The following is a 23,590-nucleotide window of genomic DNA, read 5'->3' as shown; positions in this document are numbered from 1 at the left end:
AGGAATAGGGATATTAGTGGCTCTAAATCATTGGCTGTGCAAATGCATATGGAAGAACAGGTAAATTAGCTTGTATATTAAATATAGAAAAGCTGACTTTTTTATTTTTTAAACCAGACCTATGATTTCATTGGCTTAAGGCCCTCTTGTTAAAGAAACTACCTTTACCAATGGGTAACTTAGAGACTTGATGATGTACCCTTGACCTATCCAGGATCCCAAGTTATAACATCTGAGATGGTGCTTTAATCCTCAGCTTCCTCTCTCTATTTCAAATATGAAAATATGACTATTTTCAGTTTACTTAGCCCATATGTTTGCAAATAACTAACACCTGACTTTCAAATTAATCTAATTCTTTGCTTTTTTTTTTTTTATTCTCCACAAAAATCCAATTTAAAGATTAAACTAAAAATGGTCACAACGAATGAATCCAAAGTACAGATGAGCCAGATAATGACCTAGTCTTGGATCCAACTAGTGTGAAAAGAGCCAAAATGTAGGGTGTGTTTCCTCAGCCTATAAAGATTTATCACTAGGAAGGAAGGAAAGGCATCTTAATTAGCAATGAAGCAAACTTTCAAGAAATCATTATCTTCTTAAATTCCTCTAACTTGTTACTGTTGATTTTAGTTACAGTGGAGTTGGCTATGAACAAGATGATTTTATCTGAGCAGGAAGTAAATAACATATGACAGATGTGTGTTCATTAGTGCACAGATACACATATTTTGTATGCTGAGAAAATGTGGGAGTGGGGAACTCAGGTGATTAAGCTGAATGATTCAGGATCCCTTTAGCTCTAATCCTATTCCTGACATTAGCTTGGAGTTTGAGCTTATGCAAAACAGTGAACCTCAGACCCAGGTTTCTCCCTCTGTGAAATCTCATTATTCTGGTTGCTATTATTACTTAACACTCATTACCCTCCCATGGTTTTCTAGGCAGGATGATAACAGTTGTATCCCCTTCTTCCTTGCAAAGCTGCTATGAAGTTTTAACTAATAAGAGACAGAAAGTATGAGTGATGCCATGGAGTTCTTTTCAAATATGAGAGATTTTGGGAAAGTACAAACATGCAGTGGGAATTCAAGATAAAAATTAGGGATTCTTTTTTATGACAATCGTGACACTGTATGTTCAAATAATTGGCATGATCATTCAAAACTATGCAAAGGGATGCAGTTCTTTAGTTTTTTTTTTTTTTTTCCTTTTTCCTTCTCTGAAAATGGAAATGCTTTTGGTACTTCTGAGTTCTTCAATCCTTTAAAAAAGTTATTGCAGTAGGCTGATTTTAGAAAAGCCTGGAAAGATTTACATGAACTGATCTGGTGAATTGAGCAGAACCAAGAGAACATTGTACACAGGAACAACAAGATTATGTGATGATCAACTGTGATGAAATTGGCTTTTTTCAACAGTGAGGTGATTCAAGGCAATTCCAATAGATTTGGGATGGAAAGTGCCATCTACATCCAGAAAGAGAACTATGAAGACTGAATGTGGATCAAAGCATAGTGTTTTCACTTTTCTTGTGATTTATTTGCTTGTTTTCTTTTTCTTTCTTTCTTTCTTTCTTTTTTTTTATTTTTTTGGATCTGATTATTCTTGCACAGCATGATGAATATGGAAATATGTTTGTTTAACCTATCTTGGATTACTTGCTGTCTTGGGGAAGAGAGAGAAGAAAAGGAGAAAAAAATTGGAACACAAGGTTTTGCAAAAGAAAGTTGAAAACTATCTTAGCATGTATTTGGAAAAATAAAATACTATTAAAATTTAAAATTTTTTTGCAATATTTAACCTAAGAAAAGACCAATGATATGTTTGTCAAGATTGGACAAGTTAGCAAGGGGGAGATGGCTCAATATAATGTTAGAATTGGAGTTAAGAAGACCTGGTATTTACAGATTGTCTATTGAGAAGTTATTTAAAAAAATTTTTATACTTCAGTTTTCCCATCTATGAAATGGGGATAAAACTGCTTAGAGAGTATACCTTATAAAATTGTTGTGAATTTCAAAAGAGATAATGTATATTAAGCACTTTGCAAGCTTTAAAGTACCACATAAATATTAGTTTTATTTCCTATTATGTTCAAGGTTTGAGTAAGATCTTGAGGTAATTAAGAGTTCAGTGTATATATAGAGTATATATAGATCAAAGGTTAGCAGATAAGGTTTCAATGATTTGATTGAATTGATTGAATCTTAGGTGAATAATCAGGCATGAACAGCTAGATAAACCTGAATCTTAATCTAGACAATCTACATGGTTAAATTCTGAACACACCAAAGACTTTGTAAAATTCTATAGCAGGTGAGAAATAATCCTAGTAATTTTTAGTTTCTGGATTATAGTATTAAAATTAAAGAGACTATTTTGCCAAACTCACTCCTTTTTTTAAGATGATGAAACTGATATCTTGGGAGGTTATGATCTGTCCACATTGACCCAAATTGTAAAGTTCAGGGACAGTATTTGAATACTGGTTCTGAGACTCTAGAGCCCAGTATTTTTTCTATTATATCTCGGTAAGTATGCAAAAAAAATATCTTTGTGGCAAAAAAAATAGAGACAGACTAGAATACCAGGCTTGAAGCATCAGAAGAATCTGAACATAATTTTTCTTAATCCAAGTCCAGCACTCTATTCATTGCACTTTTTCCCTTAATGGATTCATTTAGGCCCAAAGGGCTCTGACTGCTAGTCCAATATTACTAGCCTCACCATGATCAATACAGGATTTTTCTGAAAAAGTCCAGTTTCTTCTGAGTGCTGATATAAATGGAAGGACACATGGACTTAGTAGCTTAATTGTTTTCCAGTGGTAGCTAGATAGCACAATGGATAGAGCACTGGACCTGGAGACAGGAAGTAGAGTTCAGCTATGGTTCTGGGTACTTATTATGTTACCTTATTAACTAATCAAATCATTTAACCTTTGCCTGCCTCAATTTCCTCAAATGTCAAATGGGGATGAAAATCTCATCATTTAATTACATCTCATAAGGTTGTTGTTAGGACCAAATTAGGTACTATTTTTAAGATGCTTGGCACATAGTGCTTAATAAACTCTTGTTTCCTTCCCTTCCTTAATGTCAAAGGAAAACGTTTGCTTTTGAAAAACTCCTGAAATCTTATTTAACATAGCTACCACCAACTATTGGAAATTGAGCTTGGCATGAGACAGCTGGTCTCTGAGCTGTTAGTCACCACAGGAGGCAACTTCCAGTATGTTAGATTCAGAAAATATGTCAAATAGTGCAAGATGAACAAGTAGTAATGGGGAAACAAAATACTGGTTTGTTTCTTCAGTTTTGTTTTTAGGAAATAACTCTTTTATAAAAAACAACAAAAACAAAAACAAAACCTCACTTGGATTTTTGGGACCTACAAAGAGAATTTTAAAATCCTATGTATGTTTTTAGAATCGTAATATACTCCACAATTGAATTATGTTGTTCCTTAAAATATGGTATAATGTTTAATATATATTGGATTATTTGCTGCCTAGGGAAGGGGATGAGGAAAAAGGAAGGAGAAAAATTAGGAACATAAAATTTTTAAAGGGTGAATGATGAAAACTATCTTTGTTTATATTGTGAAAATAAAAAGCTATTATTAAACAATAACATCAACAACAATAACAAAACCCCCAAACCAAAAATGTGGTGTATACCCAGCACTGTTTTCAGGGACAAGCTAAAGAAATGTAAAATATAGGTCTTGCCCTTAGAGAGCTTACAATCAAGTTGGGAGAAACTAAACACATAAAATGATATGTAGCCTCTATAAATGCCCAAATGAATTATATTGACAGATTCTATAGAAATTCAGAGATGTTGTAAATATGAGGCAAAGATAGTGAAGGAAGGCTTTATGGAGGAGGAATAATTTGAGCGGGGCCTTAAAATGTAATTAGGCTGTAGATAAATGGCAGAATGAACAATTATGAATTTCTTCCTCTGAAAATTTAATACCATCTCCTCCCCTCTTCTTACCTTGCCTCATTTTGCTTTAATAAACAAATGTGGTGAATATCTACTCTATGTAAAGCATAGATCAAGATTTAGAACTGGAGCAGAATCTTCTCTAATTGATCTATCCAAATTATAGATAAACACACACACACACAAACAAAAAAACTCCAAAAAACTGAGGTCCAGCTAAGATAAGTGACTTGTCCATTATTTATAGAGTGAGTGAGCATTCAAGGATAGTATGAACTTATGATGAAGTTATAACTTTGATGAACTGGAAGATGGTGGCCTTGACAGTAATAAGCAATTAGAAAATATCACAAAACAAAATTTAAAAAATGAGTATATTTGGGTAGGAATCTAATATATTCTGCTTTGAAAATGATTAATTTGAGATTCCTATGAAATGCTCAGTTGAACATCTCAAATAGGCAGTTTGTGATGTGTGACTGGAACTTAGTAGAATAATACAGATCTGGTTGTTAACTATATGAATGTAACAATTGATCCCCAAGAACTGATGAGGTCAACAAGTGGAAAGGGTAGAGAATCAAAAATAGAACATTATGATAGCCTCATAAATGCAGAATAAAGAAGGGGGGATGATAAAAAACTGAGCAATGGTCAGACAGGTGAAAGAACAAGGAAAGAGCAATATCAGATCCTTAGCAGAAATACTTTGGCTTTTATTCATTTGAAATACACTATGAATTGCTAGCAGTCATGATTTAAATATGGAACATTGAATGAATGAATACTGTGACAACATTTTAAAAAATCTCTTGTTTATTAGAAAATATCACAAAACAAAATTTCTCTGGTTGAATAAAAGGTGCTTTTCTTTCTTCTGAGTTTGAAGGGAGTATAGGGCAAGACAAAAGAAAAAAGTCTTTTGTTAGGATTAAGGGTAGTTACCAGAAATTTCTCCTTGTCTAGATAAAATCACCTTCCCCACACTTGAAGTGATCAGGAAATTGACCCCATGTAAAGACCATCTTTTTTTTTTTTTTTTAAATTGCTTAAAGAGATTAGATTAGGGAACCTTCTTCTCCCCCTCCTCCAAAAGGAAGTGTCCACTGAAAGGAAAGTCATTTCTTTTTCTCCAATTCATTTAAATTCTCAATATAGATATCTGTAAGTAGCCCAATTAGTTGTTCCAGAGGAATAATCCTGGAGGAATGAGATAGTGTTCAACAAGGATGAATGTTAAGGTAGAACTATATTGTTCTATGTTAAATCACATTTGAGATTTTCTTCTTTGGAATTCCTGTAATTGTTTAATTATTTGAGTCTGCCCTATTTGGGGGTTTTCTTGGCAGAGATACTGAAGTGGTTTGCCATTTCCTTCTCCAGTTCATTTAACAGATAAGGAACTGAGACAAATAGGATTAAGTGATTTGGACAGTCACACACCTAGTAAGAGTCTGAGGCTGAATTTGAACTCTGGTTTTCTGATTCTAGGCCTGGTGCTCTATGGACTGCACCACTTAGCTGCCTTGGATTTCTGTAAATATTCCTCCAAATTGTCCTGGGACATAATATGTTGGAGGCTTTGAGGAAACTATGCCATCTTGGATATGTGTTGAATATTTACTCTATGTAAAGCATAGATCAAGCTATTATCTTGGATATCTCTAAGTCAAAAATGATATGATTAGATTAAAGTCAAATTAAATTAATTTATTATTGTAGAGTGGTACCTAAAATGCAGGATGTAAGATTGACATTTTTTTTTCTCCAATAATAAATTTGTTAATTCTGCTTCAGAATCTCCCAGGAAAGGAAAGGTGATATCCAAGGAAGTCTAAAGTCTCAATAATTTAACACAAAACCAGAATGTTTCTTTCAGTATTTTCTTTGAAGGAAAATCTGTAACATGAAATTGTGTTAGGTGATATCTAAGAACCTTTTAAAGTTTATATATATATATACACACATACATATATATATATATATAAAACATGCATATTATATATGTGTGTATGTATTTAATTTCTAATAATCAAGTGAGATAATTTATGTAAAATGTTTCTTGAAGTTTTTAAAAATTATTTTAAAATTTTGAGGTGGAGTCAAGATGTCAGAGTAAAGGCAGAAATTTACCCAACCTTTCCCCCAAACCACTCAAAATTCCTTTAATCACTCTAACCAAATTTTTGAGCATCAGTGCACCCCAAAAGATGGAATAGACCATTTTCCAGCTGAAGGAAGCTTAGAAGCTCAGAAGAAAAGGTCTGTGACACTAGGGTGGGAGTCTAGCTTGCAGTCCCAGTACAGGCTGCCAGTGTAATTCTGGCTCATCTTGGTTCCAGCATCAGTGGGGCAGGACCTTTGAATCTGAATCAACAGCATTGCTGATGGCTTCTGAACCTCTTGGCCCAGGGACACCAGGGATAACCTGGAAGGTCATGGAGAGGGTCTGTGGCAATGTAGTGGGACTTAGAAGTGCAGTCCCAGAATAGGCAGTGCAGTCCTGGCTCCAATCCCAGAGTCAACAAAGCAGGACTCATGCTTTAGCATACTAAATCTTATAGCTACAGTGGGGCAGGGAAACTCTTAACAATTCCAGAACAAAAAAGACTGCTTGTGGTCAGATCCCTAGAAGGATCTCTGAAAGCAGTTTCACAAAGCCTCTAAAGTTTGGGACAGTGTACCCTTCACCCTGGAAACAGAGTTTTACTTTAACAAAGAGTTAACAGCTGAGTAATAAGCTAGGAAAATGAGCACTCAACAGAAAAAATTTCGACCATAGGAAGTTATTATGGTGACAAAAAAGATCAAAACAAACAGTCAGAAAATATCAAAATCAAAGTTCCTATATCCAAAGTCTCCAAGAAAAATAAGAATTGGGCTCAGGCCATGGAAGAGCTCCAAAGGGATTTTGAAAATCAAGTAAGAGAGGTAGAGGAAAATTTAGGAAAAGAATTGAGTGGTACAAAAGGAAATACCAAAAACAAAACAAAACAAAACAAAACAAAAAAAACTAATGAGGAGAAGAATGCTTTAAAAAGCAAAATTGGTCAATTGGGAAAGGAGGTACAAAAGCTCACTGAGGAAAATAATTCTTTAAAAATTAAAATTGAGCAAATGAAAACTAATGACTTTATGAGAAATCAAGATATAATAAAACAAAACCAAAAAAAAAGGAAAAAAAAGTGAAATATCTCCTTGGAAAAAACAACTGACCTGGAAAATAGATTCAGGAGAGATAATTTTAAAAAACTGGTTGTTGTGTCCTGCTTTATAGAGCCCCCAAGTTGGGGTGATTAAAATATACTGTCTTGCAACTCTGAGATACCACTACATACAATGACAGGAAAAGATAATGCTGACTGTTGGAGGGGATGTGGGAAAACTGGAACACTGATACATTGTTGGTGGCATTGTGAATACATTCAGCCATTCTAGAGAGCAATTTGGAACTATGCTCAAAAAGTTATCAAACTGTGCTTACCCTTTGATCCAACAGTGTTACTACTGAGCTTATATCCCAAAGAGATTTTAAAGAAGGGAAAGGGACCTGTATGTGCAAGAATGTTTGTGGCAGCCCTTTTTGTAGTGGCTAGAAACTGGAAAATGAGTGGATGCTCATCAATTGGAGAATGGTTGTGTAAATTGTGGTATATGAATGTTATGGAATATTATTGTTCTGTAAGAAAATGACCAGCAGGATGATTTCAGAAAGTCCTGGAGAGTCTTACATGAGCTGATGCTGAGTGAAATGAGCAGGACCAGAAAATCATTATATTCTTCAACAACAATACTGTATGAGGATCAATTCTGATGGACGTGGCTTTCTTCAACAATGACATGAACCAAATCAGTTCCATTTGTTCAATAATGAAGAGAACCAGCTACACCCAGTGAAAGAACTCTGGGAAATAAGTATGGACCACAATATAGCATTTCCACTCCCTCTGTTTTTGTCCACTTGTATTTTTTATTTCCTTATCAGATTAATTTTACCTTATTTCAAAGTCTGATTTTTCTTGTGCAGCAAAATAACTGTATGGATATGTACACATATATTGTATTTAACATATACTTAAAATATTAATATATATTGGTCTATCTGCCATCTTAAGGAGGGGGTGGGAGGAAGGAGGGGAAAAGTTGGAACAGAAGGTTTTGCAAGGTTCAATGCTGAAAAATTACCCATGTTTATGTCTTGTAAATAAAAAGTTAATAATAATAATAATAAAGAGCCTGAACATCATCTTCCAAGGAATTATCAAGGAAAACTGTCCTAATATTCTAGAACCAGAGGGTAAAATAGAAATCAAAAGAATCTGCCAATTGGTAGATTACCTCCTAAAAGAGATCTCCAAATGAAAACTCCAGGAATATTATAGCCAAATTCCGGAATTCCCAGTCAAGGAGAAAATATTTCAAGCATCTAGAAAGAAACAATTCAAGTATTGTGGAGTCACAGGATAACACAGAATTTAACAGTTTTTACATTAGAGGACTGGAGGGTTTGGAATATTATATTCTGGAGAACAGTGAAGCTAGAATAGCAGTCAAGAATCACCTACCCAGCAAAAGTGAGTATAATACTTCAGAAGAAAGGTAGACATTCAATGAAACAGGATTTTCAAACAGTCATGATAAAAATGGAAAATTTGATTTTCAAATACAGCATTCAGGATAAGCATAAGGAGGTAATCAGGAAAGTGACATCATAAGGGACTCAATTAGGTTAATCTGTTTATGTTCCTACAAGGGAGGATGATACTTGTAACTAATTAGAACTTTCTCATTGTTACAGCAGTTTGAAGGAATATATATAGGGCATGGGTGTGAGTTGAATATGAATGAATAATATCTAAAAATGATGAAATTAAGGGAAAAGAGATGAATGTACTAGGAAAAAGGGAAAAGGAGAAATGGAATAGTTCTAATTATCTGCTCTAAAAAAAGAGGGAAGAAAAAGCTTTTACAGCGGAGGGAAAGAGAAGGAGGACAGGATGAGTGAGTGAACCTTACTCTCATCAGAATTGGCTCAAAGAGGAAATAACAAAAACACTCAATATGGGTATAGACATTTATCTTACTCTGCAGGAAAATAGGAGGGAAATGGAAGGGGAAGGGAAGAGAGAGATAAAAGAGATGACATCTTGGGGGAGGGAGTAATCAATAGCAAAATACTTTTGAGGATGGGCAGGATGAAAGGAGAGAGAGCATAGAATAAATGGAAGGAAATACAGTTAGCAAAAGTAAGTGTAAAAAGAATTTTGAAGCAAGGTTCTTTGATAAGGCCTTATTTTTCAAACATAGAGGGAACTAAGATGAGTTTATAAATAAACTAAGAACCACACTCCAATTGATAAATGATCAAAAGATGTGATCTATGCCCAAAGGGCTATAAATGCATGTATATCCTTTGATCTCACAATGCCACCAATAGGTATGAATACCAAAAGAGAAAAAAAGAAAGGGGGGGGAGGGGAGAGAAAGGCCCTGTTTTCAAGGTAAAGAATTGGAAATCAAAAAACATCAATTGGGGAAATGACTGACTAAATTGTGGAACATGATTGTCATGGTATATTGTTCTATGGGAAATGATGAGCAGAATGTTCTTTGAAAAACAAAAACCAAAACCTGGTAAGTCCTCCAGGAACTCAAGAAATGTGAAATGTACTTTATAAAAAGTAATAGCAATGTTCTAGGATGACCAAACTGTAAATAATTTTGGTATTCTCAATAGTGCAATGATCCACAACTACTCTGAAGGACCCATGATGAAAATCCTATCCATACCAAAAGAAGAAATCAGTTGTCTGAATACAGATTGAATCACTCTCTCTCTTTTTTTTAAACTTTCTTTTTCTTTTCTTTTTTTAAATTAGGGTAAGACATCTATATTTTCTTTCACAAAATGACTTTTATGGAAAAGTTTTACATAATTTCACATGTGGTTCCTTAATGTGGGTTGGGGATAGGGATAAGGGAATCTAGAACCCAAAAGTTAAAAAAAAAAGGTAAAAAAAGTTTTAAATGTAACTGGTGAAAATATTAAATTAATAACTATAATTAATTAAAAAAATTCTATTAATCAAGTGAAATAACATGTAAAATGCTTTATAAGTCTTAACGTGATAAAGAAATGCATAGTAGTTGTTGTTACCCAGGATATTTTTGGTTGCCATTGTTCATTTTTCTGGTAGCTGAAAAGAGTTAGAAACTTTTCATAGTTATTCACTGAAATCCCTTTCCAGAGATTCTTCTCAGGAAGATCCTAACCTTATTCTCACTGTTGCTTTTTTTGGCTTTTCTTGTTTGTGGAATGGAAATATTATATTTACTTTTCACTTCAGCCTTCTCAAAAGTCCCTTCTACTCCAATGTCTATAGGGATGCTAAAACATGCTTTTATTCATACTGTGACAGTGATTAAGTTAAAATGGCAAGATTAGGTGTAAAACTAGAAGAATGAACATTTTTATCTTTTTTTCAATTATGAAGGCTGAAATACATGTCAAATGAAGTCTATTGGAAAAGGTAGGATTGGGGAAGTCACAGACAAACTATAATTGTTTTATCACTTAGGGCAAAACAAGTTAGAAGCTTGGGAATAGTGTTATAGTCACATTAAGTGATAAAAGGTGACACTTCTCTCTCTACTCTCTCAGACTTTGTTATTTTTCAGTTGTGTTTGATTTTTCCTGACTTCTTTATGGTGTTCCATGGCAAAGACACTGGAGTGGTTTGCTATTTGCTTCTCTAGTGGACTGAGGCAGGCGTAAAGTGACTTGCTTAGGATTACACAACTAATAAGTGTCTGAGGCTGGATTTTAACTCAAATCTTTCTGACTTCATAACTAGCATTCTTTCTACTGAGCTCTGTTGCTGCCCTCACTCTCTACTAGGTGGCAATTCTATTCCATTCTCCTTTTCTGGAACTTCCTTCACTTCTAATCCTCCTTCTAATTCTCTTTGAACTCAAGGGTATAGGATGAAATAAAAAGGAAGTTTTCTGCTTTGAGTGGAAGACAAAGTGTCTGCTTCTCTGCTCTAGTTATACCTCAGGTGGCAGATTCCTAAATGAAGGAAATGAGAAGGTGTATGATTTAGTTTTCTGGTCCCATGTGTCAGAGAGGCATATGGTATGTTCTGGAAGAAAAGTAAGAAATAGAAACTGAACACTTAAATTAATAGCATTAGTGAAGCAAAATGGAGCCCAAAGGAGCAGAGGAAGCAGACTAGGAGAAGGAATGTATAAAGGGCTGGGTGGCAATTCACAGTCTCTTTCTAACACTATGAAGCTTTCTGGGTATTTTATTTAAACTGAATAATAGGAATCAGTCAACATCATTTGAAAAAACAAACATATATCTAGGGGTTGGAGTGAGAGAAAGCGTATCTCAGGCCACACAATAAACTGATTTTATGAGCTAATTTGTTGTGCACAAGTACGCAGACTAAGCAGATAGGAGCCTAGCTCTATCTACCTGGAATTAATTGTGGCATCTGTCAGGGGACCCCACAGCTCCAGCACAGGTGTCAGGTGGAGTGCATGCCAGGAGTTTCCCTCTAGGCTGCTCCCAAATGATTTGTGAGAGTGGCTGCTAGCACTCAAAACTATTTTCCTTCTGGCTCATCACACCTAAAGGCTGTAGAATATAAGAGCTGGGGAAAAAAAAAAAACACAACCCTTTGAAAAGTCTTTTTTTCCTCCACTCAAATCAATCTTGAAGATGAAGACACTGAAGTTCACTGAAGAATGTGACTGGAATAAGGTCACACACAACTTGATATTTGCAGAACCAGGACAATCAGTGAAGTGAACTGACTTCCAGACAAGCAATCCTTCCAATGTACCACACTGTCTCTGAATCAGGATGCTATGAAACACTGACTATAGTTACATATACATGTATTTATGTAGAATTTATTACAGTAATAAAGATGTACTTTTGTGAGGGAGAAGAATATGGAACTGGAATTAGAGGACATAGTTTTGAATCCCTGCCACTGCTACCTACCACCTGTGTGACCATAGGCAATCCAGTTGCCTGCTGGGCTTTAGTTTCTTCATCCATAAATTATGGAATTGGACTAGTTGACCCCTCAGGTCCTTTTCAGCTCTAAAAATGTGATCACATAGTTGATGTATGTGAGCCTGTGTTGCAGAATTCATATCAGAATCTATTTTCTCTCAGGGACTGAGCCAATGTAACCATGAAATGAATGATGAATTAAAAAAAAAGTATTTATTAAGTTTTAAATGTGTGCAAAGAACTATACTAATTTCTTGAGCTAAAAATATTAAAAAAAAACCCAAGATATTCCCTTTTTTAAAGTTCTCAAATCTAATATTGTGAGACAATCCAGAAAAGAAGTTCAATTGTAAGTGAGATACAAAGGCCTAATGTTCCTTAGTTATTGTGTCATTTTCAATGGTAAAACCACATCTATTTGTGATGTTAATGTATTTGTCAGTGCAAAGGACTTTGCTGGTGAGAAGTTTATTTTGGGGGGCTCTTTGGTAGTTAAGAGTGTCTGAATGGTAGAGTGAGGACACTTTTAGAGGAAGTTGTCAATTTGTTTCTCTACAAAAGTCGATTCCTTGGATGATGGACCTTAAAGGAGGCCTCAAGAGAGACTAGCGAATACTCTTAGGGGTGATAGCTATCCCAGAAGCTCTTAGGTTTACTTTTATGTGGGTGATGGTTGGCAGGTAGTATTGTTAGGGCAGGGGTCCTTCTCCATAGGATTGCTCTCCTGGAAATAATATATCATTAATGTCATCTGTAACCCCCTCAAGTCTCCTTAATTAAAATTTTGTTTTGTGGTAGAGATAATCTTAATTAGTTTTTTAGTCACTATATTTATATGGATACTTATGCCTTGATGAAAATCATTTTCTCTATTGTTTCTATTATAGAATTCTCAATAAAATGGCCACATTATTCATATTATCAACTAAACCAGTCTTTATGAAACACTGATATGAAACATATGATACATAGTTATAAAACTATGAAGTAGATAGAACTGATAAGCAGTTTACAATCAAAGTTTTTTTTTTTTTAGTTATTATTACTATTTTAGTAAATGAACATTTCAAATGATAACACTGATGCAAATTGTTAAATTGTATTTAGGAAACCCTATGGGAAAGTTACAGAAATAAATTCTTGAAGAGTCAAGATTAGAACAAAACCATTCACATTTTGACTCTAGTTAAACTACGTTGTAAGTCCTTTTCTTTTATACAATTGCTCTTTGGCTATAATGACCTTTTCACTCGGGTCCTCTCCCATTGACTCCAGCTCAAGTCTACCCTCCAATAGGCAACCTCCCTATGATAATCCTAGCACAAATCACCTAATCCTTTTTCTAGACTTCCATTAACAGTGATTGTCTTTATTATTCATGTCAGTTTTTAATCACATGTTGTCTTACTTGAAAAGGGATTGCTGTGGAAAGAACATGAGCTTGCCGTTACAAAACCTGGATGTGAATTAGTCAGTAAGCATTTATTTAGTACCTAAAATACACTAGGCACTCTGTCAAGCACTGAGGAAACAAAGAAAAATGGTAGAAGGTATCAGGATTAAAGAGATTGAAAAATTAGAAAGGGGTCAGATTTTGACTGTGTCTAAAATGCAGAGGATTTTATATTTTATCATGGAAATGATAAGGAGGCTTTGGAGTTTATTGAATAAGAGGGCTGACATGGTTAGACCATTAAGAAGATCACATTGATAGTTGAGTGGAAAGTAGACTGGAATAGAAAGAAATTTGAGAGGTAGAGAGAAGTAAGAAAAAGACTATTTCAGTGGTTCAGGAATCTAATGATGAGGACCTGTACCAAGAGGTTGTGTCAGAGGAGATAATGGAATAATGTAATGAGAAATATTATGAAGGTAGAAGGAGTTCAAAATGACACTTAAGTTGTGAGCTAGAATGAGGGGGAAGATAGTGATACCCTTAATAGTAAGAAGAAAGTTTGGAAGAGGGAAGGGTTTGGGGAAGAAAATGAATTCAGTCAAACTCACTTGTGTGACTTTAAAAAAAAATTGACTCAGTTATTTAATGCATGGTTAATGAGACATGTAATATGGATATTTAGAGCTTTCAAATGCAAATTAATGAAAAGCAATGACAAAAAGTCAGTGGCTTTATATTTAATATAAAATTTTGTTTTATGGTAGAGATAATCTTAATTTTTCAGTCACAATAAATATATATGGATGCTTATGTCTTGGTGAAAATTATTTTCTATAATGTTTCTATTATAGATTTCTCAATAAAAGGCCAGATTATTAATGTCATCAAGTAAATCAATTATAGTATTTGTGGCAATTGGTACTAAATAAAAATTGTTTTACTCTATGATTGTCATTATTTTCTGAGTACAAAGGTCTATAGTCATTTTTTGAGAGTAAATTAGTTTATTTTTTTCTAGATGTTTCTAATTCTCATTTATTTTAAATTCATGGAACAAAAATCATTTCCATAATACAATATCATTTTTAAAATTGCACACGGAATGGCAAATCTATTCTATATAACTTTCTATACCTTTTAAATACATAATAAAGTTATCATGTAGCCTAAAAGTAGCTACCATTAGACACTATATATGTGTGTGTATTCATATGTAAACATGTATATATTTACATATACATGTGAGTGTGTGGATGGATGTGTGTAAAATCAATCTATACATACTTTTTTTTTTTTTTGCCAGTTCTTTTTTTGGATGTAGATAGCATTTTCCTTTGTAGGTAGAGTATTTGTAATACTCAAAATGACAAAAATCTATTCATTCAAAGTTGTTCTTAAAACACTATTTCTGTTACTGTAAACAATGTTCTCATAGTTCTTCATTATTTCAGGCACATCTATCCATGTTTTTTCTAAGCTCCTTGAGCTTATCATTTTTTACAACAAAGTAGTATTCTACCACAATCATCATATACTATGACTTGTTCAGACATTTTATAATTGACAGGAATCCATACAATTTTCAGTCTTTTGTCACCACAAAAAAAGCTGCTAAAAATATTTTAGAACATACACGGATAAGTAATTTGATCTCTTTGGGCCTCAACTTCTTCATCTGTGCCTTCAGGTTCATTCAGATTTTCTGGTGTATGTTTGGATTTTTCATCTAGTCAAATTCATAGCTCTTGGGCTTCCATGTAGGGACCCTTTGTCAAACCAGACTAGATGACTCATAAATTCAAAGCAAAAGACATTAATTGAAACTTTATGGAAAGGCAATAACAGGGAAATGGATTAGGTAACTAGAGTTCTCAATAACCTTCCTTAGCTTCTAAAGACTTCTGTACTTCTGAAATAGACTATATGTCAAAACTCCATTCATGTGACTCATACACAATGGGAGACAGATGTTGTTCATTGATCAACAAATAAACTAACAATTAAATCCTACTAAGTGCCAGACACTGTGTTAAGTATTAGGGATATAAAAACAAAGAATATCTATGCTTAAGGAATTTATGTTTGAATAGGAGAGAAGACAAGCATTAATATATCTACACACAGAGGAAAAATAAATAACTAAAAAGTAGTTCAATTAAAGTCAGGTTGGGAAGAAAAATAGCAGTAGTTTGGGGACTATCAGGAAAAGCTTCATGTAGAAGGTGGGATTTGAACTATATCTTGAAGGAAGAGAAGACTTCTCTGAGCTACAGATTAGGAGAGTGTGTATTTCATGCTTGAGGGACAGATAGTATATAGGCATGACTTTTTCAATTCAAAACAAAACTTTACAGATTCATATTTGCAATCAGTTTTAGCTAATTCCTTCCCTGTCAGACTTAGTGTAGTAACAAATGTTTTCTCAGAAATTGGAGGCTCAGCTAATCTTGTCAAACCTGCTAGCTTTTAGCAGCCTACCTCTTAACATGGTCTAGAAAATACTTCCATTTCTTTTCCATTATCCCTAATCTCTAGTCTATGCTGGTGCTCAGCAGCTATAGCAAGTAAATGTTGTCACCCACAAAGAGAGTCCTATCCCTTAGATACTCCCCAATCAGTTGGCAAATCTTGCTGTGCAATTAGTCTTCCAGGTGATATAATCCACAGAGAATTTCCTCTAGTCATTGAGGTTTTCCAGATCAAATCATTGTGGAAAATGTAGTCTTTGCTGTCATCCTGAATATGGACTAGATCTTTAAGATAACTGTCAGCTCTAAATTTTATAATTTCAAAGAGTTGGAATGAAGACGTGGGTGCTAGTCACATAATTCTGCTAATTAATAGCTGTGTCATTTTGGGCAAATCACCATTTCTGTGTCTTCATTTCCACTGTAAGATGATAATATTTCTTAGTTATCAAGGGAATTTTGAGGATCAAAGTTAAGCCAAATAATATATGCTATAATTGCTTGATAACAGATCAATTTAGATGTTTAAAAGGTAAAAGATACATAAGCCGGCATTTATATGGCTTAATGTTTGTAAAGTATTTTACATATATTATCTCATTTAATCCTCACAACAACTCAATGAAGGAGATACTATTTACATTTTACATGCAGGAGAAATGAAGCTTAAGTAAATCAAATGACTTGCTCAGAATTACATAGAAGAGTCTGAGGCAAGATTTTGAATTCTAGTCTTCCTGTCTATCCAATTGTGCCAAAATGTGCTACTTTGACCACATCATTATCCATATATCTCAGTGTTCTCCAAATTTAGGACATGTAATGGCATCTATATCACTAGAGTCTTTTAAAAGTTTTTATTGTTTTTTATTACAGCTTTTTATTTTCAAAACATATGCATGATTTTTCAACATTGACTCTTGTAAAACCTTGTGTTCCAAATTTTTTCCTCCCTTCCCTCTATAACCTCCCCTAGATGGCAAGTAATCCATATATGTTAAACATGGCAAAATATGTTAAATCCAATATATGTATACACATTTATACAATTATCACATCACTAGAATCTTTACCAACTAAGAGATTCCCAGGTACCATTCATTATTTAGGGAAAGCTTTGCCTTGGAATAATCCAAAGAGAATTAAGTAAGAAATTTAGATACTATCAGCAGAAATACATTAATCAGTTAATAGGATCTTGGAATTGATCAATGGGAATCAACATCAGAGGGGAGGTAAGCATTAGAGTTTAACAAGTCATAAGAACAGAGTCAAATATAACATCTGGGAACCATAGCAAGATACAAAGCCATGGAGGCATTGAAACAATAATAACAATAAAACAGAACAATACAATAGCAACAGGCAGTTCATAGATTATTACAAACAGATCATCAAGAACCTCTCATTCTATCCTAAGATTACTAGTAGGTCTCTACAAATACAGAATAATCTGTTAGGCTGATGGAGAGGCTCCTTTTCAACTTCATTAATTGCTGGCATTGGACATGTTGAAATTTCTGCACTAAAATTTCAGAGAGAAGAAGATAAATGTCTGACAGGTCATGAGCATTTACTACAGCTGGCTTTCTCTTGGAGAATTCTTATGAGGAGCGAGTTTCGACATCCTGGAAAATCAGTGGAGAAATAGCCCCAAAGTGGAAAACATGCCTGGAAATAAAAGTTAATGTAAATTCCTTTACCCTAACTATTTCAAAGAGAGAATATATTCTTGATCATAAGTGAAGTATTAGGACTGGTAGGGTTATCTCTTAATGCTAAAGGGTCAGAACTCCTTGTTTCTATAATTAGAGGACACTAATTAGTGATGAACTTTTTTTATTACTATGTTTTTCAGAAGCAGTATTGGAAGGTCCTAGGTTCCAAAGTGAATTTGTGTATGTATGTATAAAGTTGGAAATGAGAGATAAAAAAAAGATTTCTTCTTATGCCTCCAAAGTGATAAAAACAATGGTATTCAGTAGAATGTAAGCTCCTTCAGATCAAATGTGCATGTTGGTCTTTGAAGCTCTAGTGGTTAGCACATAATAAGTATTTAATAAATACTTGTTAAACAAATGACTCCAGAAATGGTTGGAATAGTAACACTGAACAGGGGTCTAAGCTCTCTAGATTGTGGGATATTAAGATTCCTTTCATGTATGGATTGGGTCAGATGGCCACTGAAGTTACTGCTAAGTAAAATCCATGATTCTGAGATCAGAGGCTCAGGCACCTGGGATTCTGGGAGTAAGAGCTCATTAGGTAGCTAAGAATGAGAGAGATTACAAAAGGTTTAGTGGAAAGAATTCTCATTTTGGAATCAGAAGGCCTGGGATTTAGGTCCTAGTTCCTACAATTTCTATATGACATGGGGCAAGTCATTTAGTCATTCAACTTCAGTTTTCTTATCTGTAAAATGAGGTACTCCCTATCTCACAGGACTGTCTAAATATAATGAGAAATCTTTGGCCAGTCTAAAGGAACATCTCAATATGAACATTAAAAAAAAGGTGAAAAATTTTCATAGGTTAAAATAGGCACAAATACATTGATTTTGTCTGATTAATTGCTTTTTACATACTAGGTACTCAAAAACCATTTATTGAATGAGCGTAAAATAGTTTTTAGTCTTTAATATTCTACAAGGAAAAACAGTGCTCCAAACTTTTTTTATTGATAAATTGTCATAAAAATTTACTTATTTACTTAGTTACTTCATAGTTAGTTATATGATCTTTGAAAACATTATGAAAAGAAATCTTTTTGAAATAAATATCTCTTGGTGCTTCCAGTTTTCTTTCTTCAACTTCTCATTTCCCTATTTAATATAGTGAATATTCAGCTACAGAAATGGGTTTGAGTATATAGATTACAAGAGAAGTGACAAGGATTTGAAAAGAAAGGCTAATATAAATTATTCAGATCTTTTTTATACCTTAAGTTTGTTAATGTTTTAAAAGAAATTTATTATGAACTTAATTTTTAAAAAGACCAAATCAAATAAATATTCCTTTTAAGACTATTTTTAGGGAAAAACTTCCTATTTTATTAATAATTGTTAGGAAAATTGGAAAGTACTCTAGCAGACACTAGGCTTAGACCACCTTACAACACACTCCAACATTTTAAATAGATAAATAAGCTCAATATTAAAGATCATATTGGAACAACTTTAGAAGAGAAATTGATCGTATATTTCTCATGGCTATGAGTAAGAAATATATTCTTTTAAAATCATTCTACTTTTATTTTTATCTCATTTTGGAGGTTTAAAACTATTTCAAAAAAAAACATTTTGTATTTTGTAAAACATTTCTGTATTTTGTTATATAGATATGTTTAACTGACTATTTATGCCCTCTGTATCCCTGTCAGCTCTCTTTGTTCATTCAACATATTTGTGAATAGCTTGGCTGGTTGTTATCCTTTGTTGTGGAAGAGGACCAAAATGACATCACTATATTAGAGTCGAGTTACAATATGTCCTACGGTGGCTGTGGTTGATCAGACCAATATAATCTTGTAATACTTTGCCACAGGTTAGACACAAAAAGTCCCTATGAACATTTGGTGAAGCTTTTCTAATATTGCACATCTCATATTTCTTTTGGGCTATTTCACTTCTGCTTTGCTCATAGCATACAACACTTTCTCTAATGAGGACTCCCCATATTGGGTTGTCCTGCGCCAGCATCTCCCATGTCATACCATCAATTCTAAAGTTCTTGAAATACCTTGAGAGTGACTTTGCATCACTTTTTCTGATCACCTCGTGAGCATTTACCTTATGTACGTTCTCCATAAAATAATTTTTTGGAGTATATATTTGGCATTCAAGCTATGTGACCAATGCAACAGAGTTATGCTCTCTGCAGTAGAGTCGGAATGCTTGGCAGTTTAGTTCAAGAAAGAACTTCAGTGGCAGGTATCTTATTCTGTCAAGTGATCTTCAGAATCTTCCCAAGACAATTCAAATAGAAGAAATTCACTCCTGATGTGGCGCTGGTATTCTGTCCAGGTTTCCTAGACAAACAACAATGAGATCAGCACAACAGCTCTGTAAACTTTCAGTTTGGTTGTCAGCATAATATTTCTCCTCTCACATTATCCTCTGGAATCTTCCAAACACTGAGCTAGATTTGACAATGTGTATGTCAATATCATTATCAACGTGGACATCCCTGAAAAATATATTGCCAAAGTAAATAAATTTATCCACTGCATTGAAAACCACCATTTTTACTATAACTAATGGTTCCACATATGGATGGTGTGATGCTAGTTGAGGGAGAACTTGTGTTTCCTTGATACTAACTGTTAGGCCAAAATTAGCACAAACTACAGAGAACTGATCCGTAGTTAGTTGCATCTCTGCTTCAGAGGTTGCATTGAGTTTACTTCTTTTTATTTGTCCTAATCTTTATGTCAATTGTTCTAGTTTTGTTTTCCTTCCATTTTGGGCAATTTCATGACTTTCTGTTTCCTTTTGTGGTTATGCTTTAACAATTTTATGAATGTCTTCTATGTCTATTTATTATAAAATAATGTTCTGTTGGTCTATAAGTGTTTTTGAGTTACATCAAATTATCTTCATTGCAGGCAGGTTTTGTTTTCCCCCTGAAATTTCTTCTCCTCAATTTTCTTTCTGACTGGGAATTGATTATGATCATAGAATAAGCTAGTCCATAAGGACAACCAAGAATTGCACAAGGAAAAAAAAACTGTAAGATATTATTAGAATCATGTATGACTAGAAAAGATGAGTTAATCATTTGGAGAGAGCAAGGGATAACTATTGGAGAGTTTGTACATTCCATTTGTAGCCCTACCATCTCAAGAGTACAAGAGGAACAGCAAGAGTGTGCTGATAAACGTTTAATTACTACCACTCCAAAAAAGGGTGACACCCTTAAGTTTTATCTGCATCATTAACCTTTTTCTGTATCATTTTCTTAAAGCTAGATGATCAAGAAAATAATAAAGCCTTGATTTGCAGTATTTGCTAATGTTCAGGAGCTAAATTTGTAAGAGCTCACATATCACTTGGACATCTTCCTCTATCATCTTCTTCACTTGTGTCTCATATGAAGTAACCCTTCTTCTTTCCAAGAATAACTATCTTATGTGTAAAAGTGATTGAATCACATCTTTTATTCTCTAGCTGATTCCCTCTCTACTCCCTCCTCCTCCATGCTCCCCACTTTCTCACAAGTTTTCAATTTCTTCATTGTCTATTGGCTAATTTCCTCACTTCATTTGCCTTATTTTCCCACAGTTTCTCCAATAATTTTTATTTTCTTTGATTGTCATATTTGAGTGGGTGGGGTGTGAAGTAGAATTTCAAAGTTGTCTGAATTTGCAAACTGATGATTATCAGTTTGAGTGGACTCCAGGACATTCTAGCGTATAAGGGAGACATGGTCTACAAAACATCACAACTAAGCAAGAACTAAAAAGGAAGCAGTATAATGAAGCCGAGGAGTACTGGAAGGCTGGAAGACTACGTTAGTATCCATAAAATATTAAAAGAATCAGAGGAAGTCTACAAATATGGTAGGGAGAATTCTTTATAAAGGATTTGTAAAAAATATGGACAATTTTCACATAGGAGAAAGTAAGAAGGGATTATGATGTACTTTGATGGAGGACATATGCATTACTATTACAATTTTTATTACTTGACAATCTTGACGTGCTAAGACAACATAGAATTAAGATTGAACATAAATGGATCAATTAGATTTAATTAATCAAACTTTTAGACACATATTTAATATACAGGGAAGAGTAATACAAGGAAGTGAAACTAATTGGCAGGTGGAGAGACCTGGCAGTGGCAAGTGAGAATAGAGCCAATGAAAATTCCATGCATAAAATTGAATTTGAGCTGCAGTGATTTGGCCTGTGAAATTTTTACTTTCTCTGCTTGTTTCCTATCACCCCACTGAACTGTGCAAATTCCAATCTCTCCTATTTCTCACTGGTTTTTCCTTCTACTGTTTCCTCCATCTGACAATGAAGAGAACACAAACCACCTTTTCTTCATACCATGAATATCACTTAGGATAACACTATGCTACATCAATTCAAAATCCAGGATTTCATCAGTTTAAATACCATATTTACTAATGATGATCACAAGGTTTGTAATATCTGAATGTACAAACTTTGTGAGTTGCTATTGTTGAATATATCTATATCTACATACATACACATACCTACAATGTATATATAGACATGTGTTTATATATACATGTTTATACAAATACATGTGTCTATATATTTTAAACTTTCATAGTTTAAAACTTTTCATAGATTAAAACTTAAGACTTTTAAGAACAGAGAAAAAGAGAGAGAAAGAGAGAGAGAGAGAAAGAGAGAGAAAAAGAGAGAGAGAGAGAAGAGAGAGAGAGAGAGAGAGAGAGAGAGAGAGAGAGAGAGAGAGAGAGAAGAGAGAGAAGAGAGAGAGAGCCCACAGATACAATTAGTCTTTTTGGCTATATCCAAACTTGAAGGCTTTCTATTTTTGTAGGGCCTGTCAGAACTTGTGCTACATTGGAATAGACTGAGAACTGTGGGTCATCTCTGTGCCACAATGAGGTATCTGAATAGACCTGCAGGTCTGTAATCATTAATTAAACAAACATTTATTGGCAGACTATTACTTGCATGAGCTAATTAATGCTAAGTATTCTGAGGGATACACAGTTGACTTACTAAAAAAAAAATTATTAAGCATTTACTATGTGTCAAAGACTGTGTTAAGCAATGGGAATATAAAGAAAGCAGAACTGTCCCTCAAGGAGCTCACAATCTATTGGACACAGAATATGTTTCGTTGAACTGAAGTCTGGATAGATGAAATTTCCAGCTAGAACTATAATTATCAGCATTATTTAAATCTCTGGACAAGCATAATTTGTTTAAAGAATACACCAGAAGAAAACAGAAAGTCAAGTCAGCATAGATTATGTTGTTTTTTTCTTAGGGCTAGCCCTAATTTCCTTTCAGCACAGACTACACAGACATTTATTTCATAATTGTCAAAACCAATTCCTTGAGAGGGTAGCTTACCCAATCTCTCCTCTTCTAATGGACATCTCAGGGAAACCAGAAGGGTTTGTTCAGAGGAACAAAAAACACTCCATCTGGAATCAGGTAGACCACAATTCAAATTTTGTCACTGAGATTTAATAATTACATAACCTCAAAAAATCACTTATGTGTAAAACAAGAAGGTTGGATTAGAGAGCCCCTGTAGTCCTTGTTAGTTCCATGATCCTATGATTTCATTTAATTAACTGATGTTTATTAAAATACACTGGATTTTGATATCATAGGATAAAGAGGAGGCAGCACAGGCAAATTAAGATCCCTTAATGATCACAATGGATAGAACACTGGGCCACTGGTGTGTGGCTCTAGACAAGTCACTTACTCTCTTCATTCCTCAGTTTCCTCAACTGAAAATGAGAATAGTAACAGCATTTACTCTTCAAAGTTGCTGTGAAGAGCAAATGATATATATGTGTTTTGCTGAGGCAATTGAGGTAAAGTGACTTGCCCAGGTCACACAGCTAGGAAGTTCTAAGTGTCTAAGGTCACATTTGAACTCAGGTCCCCCTGACTTCAGGACTGGTGCTTTATCCACTACATGAACTAGCTGCCCCAAGATAACATTTTTAAAAAAGCACTTCACACAGTACCTGGCACATAATAGGTTTTTACTAAATGTTTATTA

The sequence above is a fragment of the Antechinus flavipes genome, chromosome 4 (genome assembly GCF_016432865.1).
Source record: "Antechinus flavipes isolate AdamAnt ecotype Samford, QLD, Australia chromosome 4, AdamAnt_v2, whole genome shotgun sequence".
Classification (NCBI taxonomy): domain Eukaryota; kingdom Metazoa; phylum Chordata; class Mammalia; order Dasyuromorphia; family Dasyuridae; genus Antechinus; species Antechinus flavipes.
Note: the sequence above shows the minus strand (reverse complement) of the source record.